Raw genomic sequence first — 22,794 nt, 5'->3', positions numbered from 1 at the left:
GAATGAGTGCATTAATGAATGGACACAGTCCCTTCCCTGGGGGCAAGGTGAATGAGTGCATTAATGAATGGACACTGTCCCTTCTGCGGGGCCAAGGCGAATGAGTGCATTAATGAATGGACACAGTCCCTTCTGCTGGGGCAAGGCGAATGAGTGCATTAATGAATGGACACAGTCCCTTCTGCAGGGCCAAGATGAATGAGTGCATTAATGAATGGACACAGTCCCTTCCATTGGGGCCAGGTGAATGAGTGCATTAATGAATGGATACAGTACATTCATGAAATTGAGACCTAGGAAACTTACAAGAAATTGACCAGGCATAGGAAATGGGGTTTCCCTGTTCCGCCCTAAGAGCAAGGGGAAGGAGACACAGAGGCGCTGGTGTCTCCCCAGCAGTTGTTCAGACCCTCCAGTTACTGAAGCTTCCTATGCGCCCGTTCCGCCCCCCACCCGCCCTCCCGCTGTTTCCTCCTGCTGGGCCTCAGGCTGAGCTGGCAGTGGAACCACCGGTATTACCAAGACCCAAAGGCTCTGCTTCCTCAGGCCCAGAAGAGAGAACAGCCCTCCCTGTAACCTGGCGGCAAGCAGGGACAGCGTCCCCAGGAGATGAGCGCACGCACGGAGACGTGCAAAGTCAGAGGAGCAGGCACAGAGAGAAATTCTGAAGCAGAGAAAGGTTGTTAAAAAAATTCTTCAGCAAACCAGCTCCCCCCTAAACACACGTTAACGGTGGAAGAATGTGAGTTTGATGCTGTCCTCTGAAACAACAACAAAACTCAACTCCAACTCCCTTGTTTCCCGCGTTCCTTCAATACTCACCCTAACGTTCTGGCAGAATATTCATGCACCTTGTGAATTATACAATCAAAATGCAAGCTGTACACTAGGACGTATTCTAGGTTTGTAACAATCAGAAAACTTAAAATGATAATGATTAATGTCTTAAAGCTGACCAGAATGCAGGAGCAGCTGGGCAATTTCAGTAGAGACAGAGATTATAGAAAAAGTCAAGTGGAAATGTTGGAACAACAGAAGCAGAAATCAAAAGTGGAACAGGCAGATCAGCAGGCTTCAGACAGCTGAAGAGTTAAACAGTTAGGATAAATCAGTGGAAGTTAGCCCGACTGAAACACAGAGAGGAAACAAAGGGAGGGGGAACCCTGAAAACCAGCAAACAGAATGAGTCTTTAAAATCTTTCGGAAATTTTTTCAATAGTTTGAATGAGGCAAGAGAATGTGGCAGAAAAATTTTGAGCATATGAAGTTAAGAAATTTCTCTTTTTTTTGGAGTTTTTGGGCGGGGCTGGGTTTGAACCTGCTACCTCCAGCATATGGGGCTGGTGCCTTACTCCTTTGAGCCACAGGTGCCCTCCAAGAAATTTCTAAATGTTATCAATCCAGTCAAATTATGGATCCAGAAGCCCCCCAAAATGAAAAGACAAATACCAGCACACACTCACATGCTTGATTTCACACACATACATGTAATAGTCAACTGCTGCTCACCAGAGATAAAGGGAGTATCTCAGATGGCAGATGGAAAATTACTCATTTTATATGAAAAGGAATATGTAATGTTTAAGTCGTATAATAGATTAACATTTGCAAAATGCCAAAACAGTACGGTCACTGCCCACACAGAATGTAGTGAAACTATTTTTCACTCCCAAAATAGACTGTACGTTTTCAGACAAACAAAAGAGAGAATTCAGCACCAGGAGGCAGCACTATAAAAATGTTCAAAAAGCATCAAAAAATATATAATACTGAATGGAAACCCGAGCCTGCAAACAAATGAAGATAAATGGACGTGATGAAAATGAAGGTGAACGCAAACTACGTTTTCTAATTTTCATTCTCTCTAAATAAAAACTGAGTATTCAAAGTAAAAACAGTACCAGTGTGTTACGTGAAATGTATGGGAGGTAAAATGTATAAGCACAATAGCACCAAAAATGGGAAGAAAAACAGAAAATATGCTGTTGTAATATTTATATGGGTCATGTGCACAGGTATAATATCTATACTTTAGGTTTAATATCATGAATCCTAGCTAACAAGAAATTAAAGATAATCATGAAATACTTATAAAAGGGGAAAATGAAAAAGATGGAACAAAGAGATAGTAGATTTTAATCTAAATGCTTCAAAAATTGCATAAGAAAATGGATCCTGACTATATTCTGTGCATAGTAAGTTCTCAACTATTCAATAGGCTATGGATACATTTGTCTCCATTTGTCCTGTTTTCTCTAACATGTTTTCCGGAACCTCCACATTCCTGAGCAATATCTAGATTATGTGCATTCCATGATATTTGATGGATAAACAAAAGAATAAGTAGATATATATTTTGAATAAATAGTCACTCAATCTTGATAACTATTACTGAAGAAAACATTGATAGCTTTTAACATTCACCTATTGCACTAAGGTGACTGATAGATTTTAATTTTACCTGTAACCACCCCTTTTCATTAGCATTTGTTTTCTTGCAAAATATACAAAACAGTGGCATCTTCAGCCTTTCACATATGTAGGAATGAGAACAAAATTATTATATGATTTACAAGCTAGAAGGGGTAATATGAGTTAGGTGAACTAGCTGGGATAGTCATTCTAGTCTAGTCCAGAAAACGTTTGGTCGTCAATAGAAAGTAATTAAAATATTAATGTGGTGTTAAGACACAGCCAGCATGACGTAGTGTGAGGAGCCGGGACATACGTGCTCAACGTACAGTAGAGAAATATGAGAGTTCAGAATTGATCTTTAAGCCCTGTTCTAATGAACTGTCCTGGACTTGTTATCACCTTGCCGCCTGTCTCCCTGTCTCTGCTTACACCCTTATTCGGCAAGGTCTTCATCCCTTGTTACTGAATGAACTTTACATCCTAATTATACATACCTGAATTTTCTTAGCTTGGTTCTTCCTATAAGAGCTGAGATTTGGTAAGTTTAATTTAGACGGCAAAATCCTGAAAAGACAATGGCTTTTTAAAAATCTATTTGCTTCTGTTTGCTTCTGAGCCAAAATTAGGTACTGAGTCGTGCTCATTAACGAAATGTAATTCACTTTATTTTATAACCCTTTCTTGATCTGATGATATCCATAATCCTTCATGACTCAAGAAATAGAGAACCTTGTTATACTGACAAAATATAACAAAGGTCTTAGTGTATGTTGATAAAAACTTGAGCCAAAATAGGCACAGTAAAGTCATCTTACGTTCAAAGAAAAGTATATTGATTTTTTGAAATAATTCTTCATGTCATGCCAATTGCTTAAAGGACCTTGGAAAGAAATGTTACATTATAACATCTATATATAATAAGCATTTGTTAAAAGATGTTACTTTGATCTACAAACATTCTGGTGTTAATAATTTCAGGACAATTATCTTTTCCTGGCTTAATAGAGATATACAAGCAGTTGAGTAGGTAATAGAATATCATATTTCTCTGGAGAGAAAGGAGTGTTCTCATCAATGTTTACTATTTCTCAAGCTTGAGGAAAATATGACTAGACTTTGCCTTTCTACTGCTCGGAATATAGCTGGGAATTGGGAATTAAGCTTGGGAATAAGTTCTTAAGCACACGTTGTAGTGTGGGATAAAGTTCTTACTTGGATGAGTGATATTCATTCAACTAGAGCTGAATTTAAAGGGATGGAATATAGGCCAGCAGATTTCCGTGACACACTCATAACCTTTCTGTAAATGTGCTGCCTTTTATTTTTCTATCAAATGAACGCTGGGGTTTCAAAAGGTATTATTCATAAATAGGATACAGTTCCTCAAAGGCGGGAAAACCTAGCACATAACATACTGACCCCTGGGAAATAAAGCATTGAATCACGGCTCCTTTAATGCCAAAGGAAGCCCATATTTTTTTTATCAGTCACTTTTTCAGAGGGAGAAATCACTAGAGTTTCACCATCCGTCTCTGTTTCTATTAGCTTGTCAATTTGGTTTGAGTTTTCATCAGGGTGGGATTAACAGCTGGAAGGAAGAGTTGTTTCATCCAAACACCAAGGGGCAAAGAGAAAAATCTATTAAAGTTGACATAGAACAATGTACTCACTCTAGAAGACACTTTGAACATTTGTAAGAGCAAAGGAAACTTTTGTAAAATTGTTTAAAATAATTTTCACAAATGTACGATTGAAGGTCCTATTTAATCGTAGGGCCATTCTAATGGAGCATAGGAGGAGTAAAATTCTGTACATGTACTATTAATCCAGGTCCCATACGAAACTGCAATAAGATTTCAAAAACCTTCAGTGTCAGAACTGAATGTTAAAACATTTTAAATAAAGGGCAGCGCCTGTGGCTCAAAGGAATGGGGTGTCGGCCCCATATGCCTGAGGTGACAGGTTCAAACCCAGCCCTGGCCAAAAACTGCAAAAAAAAATATATATATACATAAAAAAAGATACACATTATTTCTGGATTAGTGGTAAGAATGGAATAAAGTTTTTGTTATATTTATTTACCTGAAATATATATGATAAAGGTTAACGTTTATTTATTTGATGGCAACACAAAAATGAGTATGCCATATTAATTCTTGGCTTAATACATTTTAAATATTTTATAATTTTCTTTAGGACAGAAATTATAACAACTATTGTAAAAGAAAGAAAATCTCAATTAATGATGCCATGAGAATAAGTTTGTCAAAGAAGCTAGAATCTGCATTTCCTTTTATGTGGTTACATGTAGATTATAAATTATTTTCTATTAGCATAGTCAGTCTAATTAAAAGGTTAATAAATTGAAAATGTAATCAAAAGTTACATTGTCATCAATAACAAAATAAAAGTAATATCTTCATTTGTATAAGACCAAGGAGCTGGTTGTACAAGGAGCTGGTAGTAAGAATAATAAATCAGTTTCATTGATTTCTACAGGGTTTCATTGTCAGGGATGGAAAATTATACATGAATTAATAGATTGGAATTACATAAAGTACAATTTACAATATAATTGATATTTGATTACACCAATCTCATATTGCACTTGAAAAATAAGGACCCTATAGGTAAAGTTCTCAATACAATTCCTGAGTTATAACTAATAACAATAAAATGTGCAATAGTATTATTCCTATAAATACTTGTAACTAGAGTTATAACAGAAATAAAATCAAAATAGCAGCATTAAAATGTGTTTTGTATTGTTCATCTATTCTTTAATGCATACATATTCATAGAACATCTTAAGATACTCGCAAGTCTGTATAGATTTTTGTCTAAGCATATTGTGCTCTGTTTCCATACGTCAATTAGACCTCTAGTTACTCTTTCTGTGAATTGATATTAGCATCAGACAGTGACTGGGAATTATCCTCATGCACACATCCACTAAGCATTATGTGACTAAATCATATATTTCCTTGGCCCTATTTTAACAGGTTGAATTACTCTTCTCTATAGAGATGTTTCAATTACTTTTCCTTTGTGTCTCCTGGTCAAAATTGAAATTGACTTATCTATAATAATGCATCTACAGAGATTTCGAATCTGTTCATGAAATAGTCTGGGCAGTTACATATACTATACTACTGAATTCCTATAATGTGTCGTTTCACAGCCCTTTCTCTTAGAAATACCTCATTCATAATGGCAAATTCTTATTCCTCTTTAACACACCAAAACTTCTCAGTACACACAGCTCTGCAAGAAAATGTGTCACGAGCAATATTTGCAATACAGAAATAGTTAATAACTTGACATTCTCTCGTGGCCTCCTGTATAAACACCATAATGAAACAACACTGGTATTTTTGAAGATCAAAAGATAAGCAAAAGATGAAGCAAAACAATGAATATTATTATTAATTGTGCTACTGTGTTAATGTAATTTTAAGTTCCTTATTTTGTTGAGAGTTTTACTACAAAAGAATGTTGAATTTCGGCAAATGCTTTTCGTGCATCTACCAAGGTGGTACTGTAGATTTTTTTTTTTTTTTTTTTTGAGATAGAGCCTCAAGCTATCCCCCTGAGTAGAGTGCCGTGGCATTACAGCTCACAGCAACCTCCAACTCCTGGGCTCAAGCGAGTCTCCTGCCTCCGCCTCCCAAGTAGCTGGGACCACAGGCGCCCGCCACAACGCCCGGCTATTTTTTGGTTGCAGCCGTCATTGTTGTTTGGCGGGTCTGGGCTGGGGATTCGAACCCACCACCTTAGGTGTACGTGGCTGGCGCCTTAGCCGGTTGAGCTATAGGCGCCGAGCCGGTACTGTAGATTTTATCTTTCACTCTGTTAGCATGATATATCACAGGGATTGACTTTCATATCTTGAGCCATCCTTGCATCCCAAGGATATATTCTCCCTGGTCATTGAATATAATTCATGTGATGGGTTATTAAATTCAGTTTGCTAATATATTTCAATTTTATTGAAATCATCATAATTACAGGCATAAATTTGTGTGTAAAATGTTATGTTTTCATTTTAGTATCTATAGTACCTGTACTAATATTCTCTCTTGTTCTTATTGTTGGTTATTTGTATCTTCTCTGCTTTTTTCCTGATTAGTCTATTGAGAAGTTTTTTAAGTTTATTGATCTCAAAGAGCAACCTTTGGGATTTGTGGAATATTGTTTGAAGTTTTCTGTTTTCTATTCGTTTATTTTGATTTAGATCTTTATTGTTTTCTGTTTCCTATTTAAATCCGGTTTAATTTCCTCTTCCTGTTCTGGTTTCTTAAGGTTGAAGTTGGGGTCATTTATCTAAGACAACATTTTTCTATTGTTAATGTTGAGTAAGGGATGTATAGTTTTCACCAAATTGGGACAATTTATGGCCATATTTCTTTAAATAATCTTTCCCCTCTCTTCAGAGACTCCAAGTATACATACAGTAGATGCTTGAAACTGTCCCACAGCTAAGTCTTAATTGACATTGCTTTCTTTTTAGCATCATTTCTCTCTGATTTTTGTTTTATGTAATTCTACTGCTGCATCTAAATGTTTGATCTAAAATGATGACTTTCTTGTTGATAACATTCAATGAAATTTTCTCTCAAACATTTTATTTTTCATCTCTAAAAACCCAGTTTCTATTGTGTTTATATTTATTGTGTTTTTAGTTATCTGAATACAGTTGCAATTTTTATTAATATTCTTAACTTGTTTTTGAATGTTCTTGATTGTTAATTTGAACATCTGTCATGGTTCTAGGTTATAAATTTTTGCTTACTTTATATTAAAATTGTGTTTTGTATTTTTCTGATTTTTTAATATTCATGTAAATTTTAAGTGAATGCCAGTCATTCTGATTATTTCGATATTGTATCTAAGAAAATTGTGCATCACTCAAGGCCAAAAAGGAATGTAAGATCATCCAGATCAAAGGAGGAGCTTCCAAAAGTGTGATAAGTCAATAAAATAAAAAATGGTTCATGGGATTTAATTCTTCCTAGTGTCTAACATTATTGCCGGCAGTGAGAACAGTAAAAAGCACAGTAGTTAATTGATTTTGACAACCACTTTCCAAAGCCCTTTTTGAAAAAAAAAAATATAGAAGAACTTGTCAGTTTTGAATCCTGGTAGGACAGTCTAGGAATCAGATTTTATCTTACACTTATCTTCTTTTGTATTTCTAGAACTCAGAGCCCTTTGTTTCAGTGTGAAATAGAGACCACCAAATACACATTATAATACTTAATCTGTGTTGAGAAAAATAACATTTGCTTTCAGGTCCCTACCTGAATTTGTTCCTGTTCATTGTAGGAAGGCAATATCTTCTCTAAATAAGGCAGCATAAACACCATTTCAAATTAAGGTTCATAAAGATATCCCAAATTTCTTGCAGATTCAATCATGTTTATTATCTTTCTATTAACACAAAGCGCTGATGCAACATAAGTGAGAAATTAAATTTAAAATTTGTTAGGTAAAGAACATGCCATCTAAGTAATGTGAGGCAACCTCCTTGGTGCCGCTGAACATGAGGGCAGAATCCCAACAGAAACTTAGCATTTTAAGCCACACAAAATCAGCATTAGCAAGAAGACCCAGAAGAATAGCTATTCTCATCTATTCTTTTCTAGATAATACTCAAAGTTATAACTTATTAGTATTTACTACCTATGATGTAAGGTATTGCCTCTTACTATTCTTGACTATCAGCTATTTCTTGATAAGGGGTTCAAGTTTAAATATATACAAGATAATGGGTAATTTTTTAAAATGACTTGGCTTTTCTAATAAATAGTGACTTTTTGTTGAGCTATTTTTCTTTCAAATTATTAGCTCCATATTTAGAAACTCATTGTTTGTGATGAAATGGGAGATTGCTGCATTATTTCCCTGTGTTACATCTGTGCCATTATGAACATATTTTGTTTAATGACATCTTACTGCTTATATCTCTCCTAGTGCAGGATCTTTCTAGATACAGATACCTTTAGTCAAGTGGTTTGCCTTGCACCAAATACAGTGGAATGGTCCTGGCTTGCCAGTCTACAGTTGCCAAGAAGTGATATTTCACATATACAAGTGTTATGAATATTGACATATTGCATTGAAAATTGCATATTGAATGTGGAATTGGTACCATGCCCCGCCTGTCATAAGCAGTGTCACTCTGCCTTGCAGTTCTCAAATTCTTAATGAGTTTACTAAAATCTTACTAGGGAGAACTTTACCAAATCAGTCCATCTACCCTCTGAAAATATCACTAAGCCAGAAGAGTATACACTGCTCTAGATTAATGAGTTTAATTTTGTAACCAACTAAACTGATTAGAACTCACAAAAATTAGAAACATAATCAAGCACATAATTCAAATTAAATTGTAAATCTCTCAGAAATGGTTACTAGTTTGACTGAAGTTGTTTTCGCTCTAAAAATATAAATTGCTAGATCCACACCTACAAAATAATCTTTATGGAAAAAGGCAACCTTTTATCCCTATCCTAACTGGTTTATCTCTTCAGGAATGAGCTTATTTCTATTGCTGATTCTACTCTAGTTTTTCAACAAACCTAGGCCCTTTGAAATATCAGAATATCACCATTGGTAGGGAGAAAGTTACCCCTACTTGGTGCATTGTATATGTAAAGTTGCCTTCTGTAGTGGTGAATTCAGAGGAAAATGACCCAATCTAATTGACAAAATTACTGTGACTATGGCCTTGAGTCAGCTATTGGCTTCTATTTGGATTATAACCAAGACAGTGTCACTCTGAGTCAGCAGGTAGACTGCTGGTTTTCCACTCCTACAATTACAGCAGAGGCAGCTGTTCCCTCAGTGGGATAATTCTGTTTTCTTTACCATTTTTTTTTGATAGTCATTCTTCAACTTAGACTTACAGCCAGTTACTCAATCATGATGCAAGACTTTTACACAATTATTAAGAGGGACTTTACCAACCAATGCAATCTGTGTAAACTGGTTCTTTGTACCCTCAAAGAATCCCCAACAATTAAAAAAAATAAAGCCAGTTACTCTGAAATTCCATAAATTATATATATTTTCCATAAACAAATTATTATCTATTTATAGATGCTAGTTTTATAGAGACCATTTTTTTCTTCCGAAAGTTTAGGAGTATTTTATAAATTAGGAAGGTCAATGTAGATATGCTGTACATATATATACAATTATACACACATACACACACTCATGTGTATATAGAAAGAAAGAGAGAGAGAAACTGGCCATTGCTATGATAGGATTAAAATATTTGCCCATTGTGTCATTTATCTTCTCACTTCACCTTGACTTCTTAGACAGTTTTTCTTGTAGATTTATTTTACTTTGCTTAATTTTAAGGTCACAGATTTATCAATGGCTTCCAGCTGTTGACTGATAGTTAATAAGCTGTCAGGAGCTTGTTGCTCTAGGACTAATCTTTCTCTTTGCCCCCAACCTCAGGAGCTCAGAATACTGTGTCCTACTCTGGAGCACAGGACCCAGAACCAGCACCGGGTTCTTTTCTGGGGAGAAGCACTTCCGGAATGACTCATTTAGTTATTTGTTTTCTCAGGGCATCATTTAGAAAATTATAAATAAATAGCAGAATAAGATCTCCATTTTCAAAATGGTTATGTTACCACAAAAGTTAGTAGACTGAGGATGTTTATGTATGTTTGCATTCATGAAAATTGTGAAGGAAGCCTCCATTCACTGAGGCATCCAATTAAATATTATTGTTTTCATCAATATGGAGTTATGTTTCCCCTGGGGGTGGGAGAAGCTAATGATGAATTTATTAATAACTTCCCAATTTCCATAAAACATCTCCTTTCTTACAATAAATTATATTTAGATATGGCATATTATTCTTTGATTATAACATCACATTCTTTTTGCTAATAATTTGTTAAAATTTCTTCAGAAATACATATAAGTATGTTTGACATTCCCTTAATGTTGGTAAATGTGATTGGTTGAAAAACTCTTTTTAGTACTAGCTTTACATGGTTTGGTATTTATGTAATATTTACTTAATTAAAATGTTTTCCAGATTTTTTATATTATAAATTAAAAGTCATCGATTTCTAAAAACAAAATTAGAAAATCCCTTCATGGAACTGTCTGAACCTGATGTTTTAGGTTTAGAAAAATTTTACTCTTCTATCAATGGAAATTGATCTGTTTAGACTTTGCTATTATAGCTGAAATCAGTTTTGGTAAATTATAGTTTTAGCCAGATTTTCACATGCATTTGTATAGACTTGTATAAACTGGAGATTTGTTGCTTTTTTAAACATTTTCATGTATTTTGATTGTTTTTCTCCCTTTCTATTTCCTATTTTGTGCATTTGTAATTTCTTCTTGTGTCTCCAGATTAAGTCATTAGGAAACCTATATTTTACTGATTTTCCTCTTGTGTAAGCTTTTTTTATTTACATATGGTCTATTTATTTTTTACTTTCCAATTCATTAATTACTTTTTTATCTTGAATACTTTACTTTTGATATCTGACAGCTTTGCTTCAAGTGGACAATTTACTTATATTTTTAAAAAGTGTTTAAAGCTATTAATATACATGTACATTAAAATGGTATAAGTGTACAAGCCACTTATTTCTGAGCATTTATTTAGCTCTACACATAGATTCTAGTAAGATATGTTCCCATTATTGCTGGGTTTTTTGGAAAGCCTGCTACTTGACTTGTATTTCTTAAAGGACTTTGGTTTTCTCTTTGTTGGTGGGACAAATGTTTTAAATCTTAAAATGAAATTACTTATTCCTTATAAATGTATTTTTGGGTGTTCATTTTTATTTAATTGATATAAGGTAACATTGAAGCAGGTATTTAACTTTGAGAGCTTATTAGAGAATATTTTAGTGGACAAATATATAATTTTTTTTCATGAATGAGCCTCCATGTTCACTTGGAAATACATATTTTGTTTTATTTTACATTTTAAATTTCTTATTTAAAAACATTCTTTTATGAAAATGTAACAAATTTGGAAACAGAGATATAGCTTAATCAGTAAATGATAACTATGAAATTCCTACCCAGTATAAAAAATGGAACCTGTCTTCTGAATGTATTTATCTTCATTCTTTCTTTATGAGATTTCTGTTCTTAGTCGTTATGTTAAACATTGTTATTGTTATTAAATTTTAAGCCTTTTTAATTCTGTGAAGGCAAAAGTGGAAATCTAATAAACACATGTATATGTAAGAAAAATAAATAAATAATAAAAAAATGGAACCTGTGAAGAATGCGTTTTCTCTCTCATTCCATGATGAGCTATTGAAATTTCTAGACATTTCCTTTGAAGTAGAAAGTAGAGATGTGCAGAATTATATGAATCCATATCCAGTGTCAGAATTTTATTGTCAGATTAGTCAAAGTTTTGAGTCAGTCCCTATATGGACTGTTTTAATTGAGGATTTCCAAATATTCAGGATGCAGCTACCGAGGGACAAACACCAAGTTCAAAGAGTTGCCACAAGCACAATATTTGGTGTGTCCTTGATTTCAACTTCTGTTCCTCTAAGTCATACTTTTTCAAAATTTCCTGCTGTGGAAGTCCTTGTCATAGAGTGGTCTGAACCTTCTTTACAGAAAATGAAACTCTAGGGTGGGTCCATAAAAATGTAATTCACTGTTTAAAAATTTCCAGATAAATGAAAATTACAGAATATGCTCCTGAACAACTAATGGGTCAAATAATAAATTAATAGGGAAAATTAAAAAAAAAAAAACTTAAGACGAAGGTAAATGGATACAAAAAATACCAAGCATAGGGGATGCAGAAGAAGCAGTTCAAAGAGAGACGTTTACAGCGGCAATGCCAAAATCCCCAAAGAGAAAGACCTCAGGTCAGCAACCTAATGCCACTTCTCAAGGAAATAGGAAAAGTAGAACAAATTAAACTCAAAGGTAGTAAAAGAAAGATCAGAGGAGAAATAAATAAATTAGACACTAGAAAAACAATAGAAAAGATCAATAAAACTAAGTTTTTTTTTTTTTTTAAAAAAAAAAAAAAAAGATAAGCAAGACTGGGTTTGCTGGCTCACACCTGTAATCTTAGCACTTTGGGAGGCTGAGATAGGAACATAGCTTGAGCCCAGGTGTTTGAGGCTGCAGTGAGCTATAATTATGCCACTGTACTCCAGCCTGTCCAAGAGAGGGAGACTCTGTGAGATCAAGAAATTATAAATGGGGCAGTGCCTGTGGCTCAAAGGAGTAGGGTGCTGGCCCCAAATGCCAGAGGTGGCAGGTTTAAACCCAGCCCCGGCCAAAAAAAAAACTGTAGAAATAAAAGAAAGATATAATAAATGAAACCTACAAATATTTAGCTATACTAAGAAAAAAAGAGGACAAAAATAAAAATTATGAGTGAAATAAGAGGTGTCAAAACTGATACCACAGATATATTAAGGATCATAAGAGACTTTTTTGACTAATCATGTGTCAACAAATCAGAAAAGCTAGAAGCGATAAGTACATTCCTAGACATGTACAATAGAACTTAATCATGAAGAGACAGAAAATTTGAACAGAATAACAAAGAGTAAGGAGATTGAATCAATAACCAAACGTCTAAAAACAAAACAAAGGAGACAGAAGAAGAAAAGATACAGGAGAGGAGGTAGCTGTGTGTAGAAAGAAGCTGAGACAGGAGACACTGAGCCACAGACCAAGGATTGCCAGTGACCTCCAGGTGCCACAATGAGGAGCCAGCTCCAAAGATGGCATCCCTGAAGACAGTTTAATCTTTTTGAGGCTTTGGTAAAGGACACCCAGGACCTGTCCAGCCAAATCCCATGACTGTGTCTTTTCTGTTAAGAGGAGGCAGTGGCTATCTTCTGGAAGCTGTGACTGCTCACCCCCAGGCTCCTGGGATAATGGGACAGAATCTGGACCTGTGTTCTTAGAACGAAGGATGGAGCACATGTTAGGAGTAAGAAGTTTGGAAGCAAAGGGAGGAGAGAAAGTTTCGGTGTTTCGTGGAGCCTCCTTTCCTGTCCTTGAACCTGCCTGGCTCCTTGAGTCTGGTGTCATCATCCTCTGCCCCAAACCCACATAGAGCATAAGTTGGGCCTATACTAAGGGTCCCTAGAGTCTCCCTGTCAGGTGGAGCAATCTCAAAGGCAGTTTGAACACCGTGTGGCCCTATGTTCCCAAATAATGGGATTAAAAGCATGAGCCACTGCACCTGGCCCCTCAGCATTCTTTCATGATATAAACTCTGAACAGATTAGATGTAATAGGAATATAGGTATAAAAGTAATTTGAACAAAATAATGGGCATGAATGAAAATCCTACATCACACTTAATAGAGAAGAGTTGATAGTACTGTTGAAAAAAATCATTAATGGCACAAACAAACAAAAAAGCATCCCATGTTCATGGACAGTGAATCTGATGACAGCAAATCAAAGAAGAAAAGAGATGCTGCTGACAAACCAAAAGTCTTTGCCAGAGGTCTTGATCCTGAAAGGACAATTGGTGCCAAAGAAGGCAGTGGAGAACTAATGTTTCTTATGAAATGGAAAGATTCGAATGAGGCAGATTTGGTGGTGGCAAAAGAGGCAAATATGAAGTGTTCTCAAATTGTTATTGCTTTTGTGAAGAGAGACTAACTTGGTATTCTTGTCTGGAAGACGAAACTCAATAATGGTTTGCTTTAGATTGCTGGGTGTGAAGACATACTACCTTCTAATAAATCAAGTTTTATATGTTCATTTTGATACTGGGAGAGTCCACGGGGAGGAGGCATGCATCAATAGTACTGGTTACTTTGAACAAATAAATAAAAGCTTTCTCTTGTTGCTTCCTTTATCAGAAAAGAACATTTGATACCATGGTGCATTATTTTCTCCTCGTTAGGACAGCTTTTCTAAATGCCAAGGGAAATTTCCACAGCCAGTATTCAATCAGAACTTGTGTTTAACTCTATGCCTAAGAACTATTCTTTTTTTTTTTTTAATTTGTTTCTGTATATGTAACATGCATATGTAAATTATTTTCTTTGTTTTCAAACGTTCACCAAAACATAAGTCCAGGTGTCTACAATACCATTATTCTGAGCAATGTAAGAATAGGAAATTTTCTACAAGCCATAATATTTCAAATTAAACAGTTAATTCTTAATTGGACAATTTAAATGGATAATTTAAAGGCAGCCATGTCAAAATTTGTATCTGTAGGTAAAGTTATATAAATGCAAAATTGAGCTTACAAAAATTCTAAAAGGAAAAGCTTTATCATTACCAATAAACTCCCCATCTAGATGAGGAAATTGGACAAATTCTTGGGTGTTCTAATGAGGTAGACAAATAAGACTTAGTTAAATGGACACTAAAGATTCCTCGAGTAAGCCAGTCTTAGATTTGACTTATAGAAACCTAATCAGATGGTTAAGGGATGTTGACAGTTTCAGACCTGCTGACATAAATGTGTGATCAAATTTTGTTATCTAAACTATTGACCTACATGTTTTTTCCTTACCCCAACTTATTGTTTATGGGTAGACTCAAACTTTTCAGTATTTGGGTTACAGGTTGAGCAGAAGCCATAAAAATAACAACTTCATAATAATCAGAATGTTATCCAGTTGTATATTGTTAACTTTATTGTAAATAATGACTAACACTGGTCAATAAATTGTTTTATATTTCTTTAAAAAAAATGACTATTGTTAAAATGTTATACTACCCAAAGAATTTAGAAGCTCAGTGGCAATTTCCATGAAAACACCAAAGTCATTTTTATCAGAATTATCAAATTCTATCATAAATTTCATATGGAATTTTATAAAAAAAATAAAGAATCCAAATAGCCAAGGCAGTTGAAAGAACAAATCAGGAGGATTGTGTCACCTGACTTCAAATTCTCATACAAATCTAGAGTAACCAAATCAACAAGACATTGGTATAAAAGTGGAAACAAAGATCAGTAGAACAAGATAGAGAATTCACAAATAAAACCAGACACTTACAACCAATTGATCTTCAGCAAAGTAGATGAAAATGTACACTGTGTTTTCAGATGGCCTTCTTGTTATAAACCTTCTAGATATTTGCATGAATACAGAACCCTTTACCATGTGCATTTCTTTGAATATAATAAAAATTTCTATAAAAATATAAAAGCAAATGCTTTCTCTAATCTCTAAAAATAGATTTCACTATCTTCTTGTATCCAGTTGAATGCTGCTCATGTGTTTGTATATTGATTTTTTTCTCTCAAGTCTTTTGAATTTTCTCATTATCTCAGATGTAGTTACATTTCATCATATTTCTTGATATTTTCTACTCTCTTGTTTGATATTTAGTCTTATATCAGCTGCATTAGGTTCTCTTTAAAAAATTCTTTGCACTTGTTAAAGCTTCCAATATTACTTTTTTTTTTGAGTTTATAATTCTCTGAGGACATTTAATGTTTTCGTGATAAAATTTTAGATTATTTTCCGGCTGCTTTGATTCTTCTTTATCTGCTTCCTCTTTCGTATAATAACTATTTCCTTATGTCTTTTTTCTGTTTCTTTGAATTACCATCCCCCCAGTAGGCATCGGCCTCAAGTTTAACCTTTTGAGATTAGATAGTTGGCTATCGCACCTTTGGATGGAGTCTACCTGGTCTGGAATTGAGACAGCATCCTGATTACCTGTCAGCAGTTAGTCATGGAACATTATTTTTTCCTTTTGTTTGAGTACTCCTCTGAGAATGCCTTCTAAAACTTTTTTTCATCTTGAACTTCAGGGAGACACCTTGCTCAGGATTAAGGAAAAGAGAATCTGAGGGGATGGACGCTCCCTACTTGCTTCATCTGTTTCCAACCTGGACTGTGACTTCTGTCTAGAAATGAAGAAAGTTCAGAAAAACCACCTGGCGAAGATCAGTGAGAAAGAACAGAAAGCATAACAAAGAAAAATCTCCCACAGCAAATTCCACCCCAGAATTAGGTTTTTTAATCAATCTGACCATATCTCTGAGTTTCTCTCACAGTTTATCTTTGTTTCTCAAGTATTTAAAGCTCCCTTTCACATCTGAGGCATTTTAAGAGTTACAATCATGGAAAAAGCTGAATGTCATCAGGACTATTATTTAAATGTGTATTAGTGTAAATGGTTCAGTTTATATACCCAATTGATAGCAATCTCTTTTAGCCTGATCAAGCAGTTACATCATAATTCTATCCATTGGGAGAAACAAATGTTACAACAAAATGAATGAAAAATGATCTCTATAAAATCCCTCCATCCTGAAACACTCAAATTAAAAGTTGACCACCAATGAATACACTTTGTCATCAAATAAAAGGACAATTGATTTCCTATTCTATTTCTCTTTTACAATAGCACACTTGAGATTTGGGGCATTTATATTGCCTAGTGCACAGAAGATTAATTAGGTGACTGTTGGACTTGAAATTTGTTTTAATTGATTGTCTTGGGTAGAAGATTTTGTTTCTCCCAATAAATTGATTTTCAATATATATAAATACTTCTTTGTTAATTATTTTAACAGGTAAAAATTATCTGTGAAATGAGTAAATAAACATCAAATAGACACAGTTTTTGTCTATCTTGTCTTTGTGATTACTAGAACTACAGAATATGTTTGGTACATTTTTGGTCCTTAAATAAATAATCCAAATGATATTGCCTCCCCAGTAATCCTTATTTGAAACAGACCCTGATAGGTGTGGTCCTAAGTACAAAGTGAGGAGTAAGGCATAGATAGTAAAAATAAAACTAAATATAGTACCACTTTCTTCCAGTCATTTTTAAAAAACTGTGGGCCTACAAAATCCAGAATGGAAAGGCTTTCACAAAAGTATTGAATCCAAATACCATGAAGTTAATATATTTCCTTCTCTATAATAAATATGTAGCTTACATATATAAAAACTGAAATTCTTGATTTATTCTGTCTGACAAAGAAAAACATTTACACTTGGAATTTTTGTTAGTCTAGTTAAATAGAAATGTGCTAAAAATGAAGAAAAATACACCTACTAGGCCCCACGTGTAAAAATAGTAACATCTCCAACATAACGTATTATAATAAAAAAAATACTGGAAGAGTGAATAAGCAGTGTGAGAACAACATCCATAATTCAACAGATATTCAATAATAATTCTGCATATTCTGAGAGTAAAGGTTGATGCTGCATCCTAAGTCCACTTTCTTCTTCCTCAGTCATTTTATAAAACTAGATTGTCTAGTTTATTTCCTACTACACACTAACACTGTAAGTTTATCTTTAATAATGAAAACCTGAGATTGGGATGCTTTTAAAATGAACTTTATGTACTAGAATTGAAATAAAATAGTATTTTCAGGATTGTATGGAGAAGATTCTAGTATGGCTCAGCAATATATATTTGACACTTTAAAACATGATATTGACAGGGCTTTCCAGGCCAATGCCACAAATCTGCATTTCCACCTTCATCAGCTATGACAGGCTTGGAGGCCCTAACTGTTGGACCACTACTGTCTTTCGAATGTAATTGGAAAGTGGACTTCAATTCCTGGGTTCCCAAAGAAGAGTATAAAATTGGGTAGAAATGAATTTGTAGCTCTCCTCATTAGGAAGACAGGTTATTATTCACATATATCCAGAGATTGCTGAGTTGGAGTGAGATTTATCTGAAGCCTGTAGTGCCTTACCCTGGCCGTCTGAGTTGTGGTGAACTGTTGATTTTCATTTCTGAGTAAAATGTTTTCCTTTAGACAGTGCCCCCTCTTCCACCCTGGGTTATTGCTATGAGAATCAATCATCCAATACTACCCTGCTAATGCCAGGGTTAGTGTTAAAAACAAAACAAAAAAACTTTATTCCTCAAGTTTCAAATACTAAACAGGCAGACATAAATGTGAAACAGTGGCCTTAGATTGACTGTGATGACCAAATGCTCTTCCTATATCTGCTTTTGGCTTTTTGAGGTTTCCGGAGCTAATTGCTCTCTCTTTCTTGCTCTCTCTCTCTTTTACTTGCTTTGGTGGGATCAGTTTTGTTGAAGACGAACTTCTTTGATTAACCAAAGGATACCCAGAATATATCAGTTCTGTTTAATGTCACCCACATTTAACTTATGTTGATTACTATGAAAAATCAACTGAGTGATTTAAGTGTGAATGGCAGAATGTGTATCTCCAAGGCTAAGTGCTTCCATAACATCTTCAAAACTTGAGCAAAAGCTTTAAAAATTAACTTTAGCAGAATTATGAAGAATAGTCAAAGTTTCACACTCAACAGTGTATACTGATGTTTTAAAGGGTAGCTTTTAAAATGTTGAGAGAGCATGTCATGTCTTAATATGTCCTGGCCCAATGTACTTCCCACCTTCTCAGCTTTGACAAAAGCCACCTATATACCCAGTGTGAGACCCTCATCCCTGCTCTTCAGGAAGAAAAGGAGATATTACTCATAAAGGATTGTGTTCATCTGTTTTCATGTGTTTGTTTGCAGGCTACTTATTGCAAGTGACACAATCATAAATATTATAATATATAATAATACATAATCCTAAAGAATACATGTAATTCCTAAATAAATTTATATTAAAGCTATTTATCAAAGGATCAGTATGCAATATTAACACAAATATCAGTTGTTGTACTTCAATGCACTTGCAATGAATTTTCTGAAAAGAAAATTTAGAAAACAATTTAATTTCCAATACCACCTAAGTAGTTAAATAGCAAGGCATAACTTTAATCCAGTAGGTGAAAATTTTATACATTGACAATTATAAAATATTGTTGAAAGAGATTAAGGAAGACTTAAGTGCAAAGAAATCTCATGTTCATGGATTACAAGATATTCTTAAGATGACAACATAACCCAAAATGCACTCCTTACCAATGACATTTTTACACAAATGGGGAAAAAATCAATCTTCAAATTTATATGGAACTTCGAAGGGCTTGTAATAACAAAAATAATCTTGAAAAAGGAGAACAAAGGTGGACTCACATCTTGTTTTCAAAACTTATTACAAAACTACCATAATCAACAATGTTGTATTGATATTAATATAGCCAAGTAGACTAAGAGACTAGAATTGAGAGTCCAGAAATAAATGCAGGATCAATTATTTTTCAACAAAAATGTCAAAATTATTAAATGGGATAAAATAGCCTCTTGAATAGGTTATATGAGTCAACTACATTTTGACTTGCCAGTGAATAGAGATCCTTACATCACACTGTAAAAAATTAGCTTAAAAATGGATTAAACATGAAATGTAAGAGGTGAAACTATAAAATGTTTAGAAGAAAACATAGAGACAAATATACTTGACCTTAGATTTGTCAGTGAATTCTCAGACAAAAAGTCAAATAAAAAACAAAAGCACCAATCACAAAAGAACACATGGATAAATTGGGCTTTATTAAAGGACAACAATAAAACTTGTTATCAAAGGAAATTATCAGGAAAGTAAAAGAATAACCGTAAAGGTGGGAGAAAATATTTGTCAGTTGTATACATGTTAGAGTTCTTGTATTCAGAATACAAAAGGAATATTTACAATTCAACAACCAGAGAGACAACCTGATTAGCAAATAAGCCTAGGACTTCAGTAGATATTTCCTCAAAAGTATGTAAAAAATGACCAATCCACACATAAATTAAAAACAGCTGCTCAAATATTCATGCACAAATGTTCATTGAAGGACCATTGACTGTACCCAAAAGGTGGAAAGAGCCCAAATGTTCATCGGCAGATGTACAGAAAACCAAAGTGCCTCGTATCCATAGAAGGGAATATTAGTCACAAAAAGAATGAAGGGCCACCATATGACAATGTGGATAATCCTCAAATGGATTATGCTATGTGAAAGAAGTTGACCTACAAAGTCACGCAGTATATCACTCCACTCGTAGGAAATATTTAGAATAGGGGAAACAATAGAAGGAGAGAAATAATGGTGGTTGTTTTCTTATTGCAAGAGTGTTCAGAGAAAGTTAGTCAAAGCTTTAACAGAAAAAAGGCCTGGGAAAGCTGCACCCCAGAGTCCTTCTCCAGTGACCATGATCCTCCTCATGCCTCTCATTAAACAAGGTCTATTTTGCAATAGTTTTGATGGGAAATCATTCGGCATCCACCTTTTCCTCATGATTTGGCTCCTTCTGATTTCTTTTTGATTCCTAATCTTGAAAAAAATTTTGAAGGGTGCCCAGTTTTCTTCAGTAAATAAGATTTAAAAGCTGTAATCCTAGTGCTCTGGGAGGCTGAGATGGGGGGGGGGGAGACCAGCCTGAGCCAGAGCAAGACCAGGTCTCTAAAAATAGCCGGGCATTGTGGTGGGTACCTGTAGTCCCAGCTACTTGGGAGGCTGAGGCAAGAGAATTGCTTGAGCCCAGGAGTTTCAGGTTGCTGTGAGCTGTGACGCCACAGCACTTTACCAAGGGTGATAAATGAGACTCTGTCTCAAAAACAAAAACAAAAATAAATTAAATTAAAAAGATGGCAATGGCATGGCTAAATTGTACCTACTTGTTGATGTTAATGATTATAAAAGTGCCTTAAACTTAATGGAGCTTATGTTGAAAAATAAAGTTTATACATTTTATTTTTAACCCTATTATCCCAGTAACTTTTTGAATTTTCCTTCAGAAAGAGGATGAGAATCACTAAGGTTTGGGTAGATAAGCTTAACTTCCACCTTTCAGTGGGATTAAAGCCACAAATGATAATGATTATATAATGTAGAGCTGGTAGACAAATTGTAAAATGTGTAGAATGAAATACATTCATTTAGTATTATCATTTGATATTAAATAATGCAGACAATGAGATCCCGGAATGACTCAATTAAAATTGCTGCTCGATATATGTTATTCCCTGATGCTGCCTTCCTTTTACTGAATTTAGAGGCAGTGGTCATTGTACTAATGCCAAACCTTTAGCAGTGAATTTGGAATCAACCTTTGCCTTTTCATTGTAACTGGAGATGTCTGACAATAATTTAATTTTATCATTGCCTTAAAAAAAAAAACCATCCATTGATTGACCTCCCGCTGGGATGGAGACAACAGATTTTGCTGCTTTAACCTCTAGGTTAGACCATCATCACGTTTCTATTTACATGGCCTATTAGAAAAAAAAAAAATAAAGCTGTAGAACATCCAACTTCAGCAAAATGCTGCTGTCACATTTTTATTCACACTAAGTGGCCTCAGCATGTCACTGCTTTCCTATGGGAACTGCAATGGCTCCCTGTCAAATACCAAATTGATTTTAAAATTGCTTGGATAGCTTCTGAAGCAGAGCAGTCGGGAGCTTGTATTCATCTGCGTCAGTGTCAGGACAGGAGCCAGGGGCACTTCCGGGGAGTGTGGAGCAGGTTTACACCACAGTCCACGCACAAGAGAGGTCAAAACCTCAGGTTCAACATTCTCGCCTGTCCGTATGTCAGTCCTAATGTCAGTTACATATTTGAAACATTTATATTCTAATGAAAAAGACATTAAAATTTTAAAATCCTTTAACCTTTATACCTAGACTGTGACAGAGGAACATGCCACACACCAAACACAATAAAGGGTAAAGGAAGAAAAAGTTCCCAAAGGCAGATAAGCTCTTTCGTATTTTGAACTTATGAAAGACCATAAAGAATAAATCAACAGAGCTTGTGAATTCTGTAAGGAATTCATGAGCTTTAAACAATTAATCTTTATTTTCATTGTGTATATTCACAGTCAGTTGTTCAAAACACACAGGGTACATCACTGTCCCCAAGTATACCTAAACTGTATGCACAAGGACCATACAGTTAATCATTTAGCTTTAATTTGTACTATTTTTGAAAGAATATAAATGCCTTGATTGATTTTTTTAAAGTTAATTATTAGGATATTTCTCAGTTAAGGAATATAGAAAAAGACAATACAAAATTAAAGAAAATGACACCAGTTTCCAGCACACAAAAATTGTTATCCTTAACACAGCAAGTAACATCCTTCCCTGGAGGGATGGCAGATTGCACAGTCGGGTTGCGTGCATTTCAACACTGGTTTGTGGGTATGTATCTGTGTGTTTCTGCATGTGTGTGTTTGTTTGATGGGGATTCATCTAGTCGCCTGGAAACGCCACAGAAGGACAAATAGGACATTTATTCTACTTCTTATGGTAAGTGGAGCATGGGGTGTGAAGTATAAGAAAATAAAAAGGCATTTTTGATAGGGCTGTAGGAGAAGTAATATTTAGAGGGAACAGCTAGGTTCAGTAAGAAAAAGAAGAATGAAACTTACCCTGACAAAGATAAAGAATAAAGGATAAAAAGAATTTTGGAAGTGACAGACTGTGAATTTGAGAGAATACCGTGGACAATTTTGAAAGGTCAGAAAG

Source organism: Otolemur garnettii, unplaced genomic scaffold (assembly GCF_000181295.1).
Source record: "Otolemur garnettii isolate 467f Iridium unplaced genomic scaffold, OtoGar3 scaffold00027, whole genome shotgun sequence".
Classification (NCBI taxonomy): domain Eukaryota; kingdom Metazoa; phylum Chordata; class Mammalia; order Primates; family Galagidae; genus Otolemur; species Otolemur garnettii.
Note: the sequence above shows the minus strand (reverse complement) of the source record.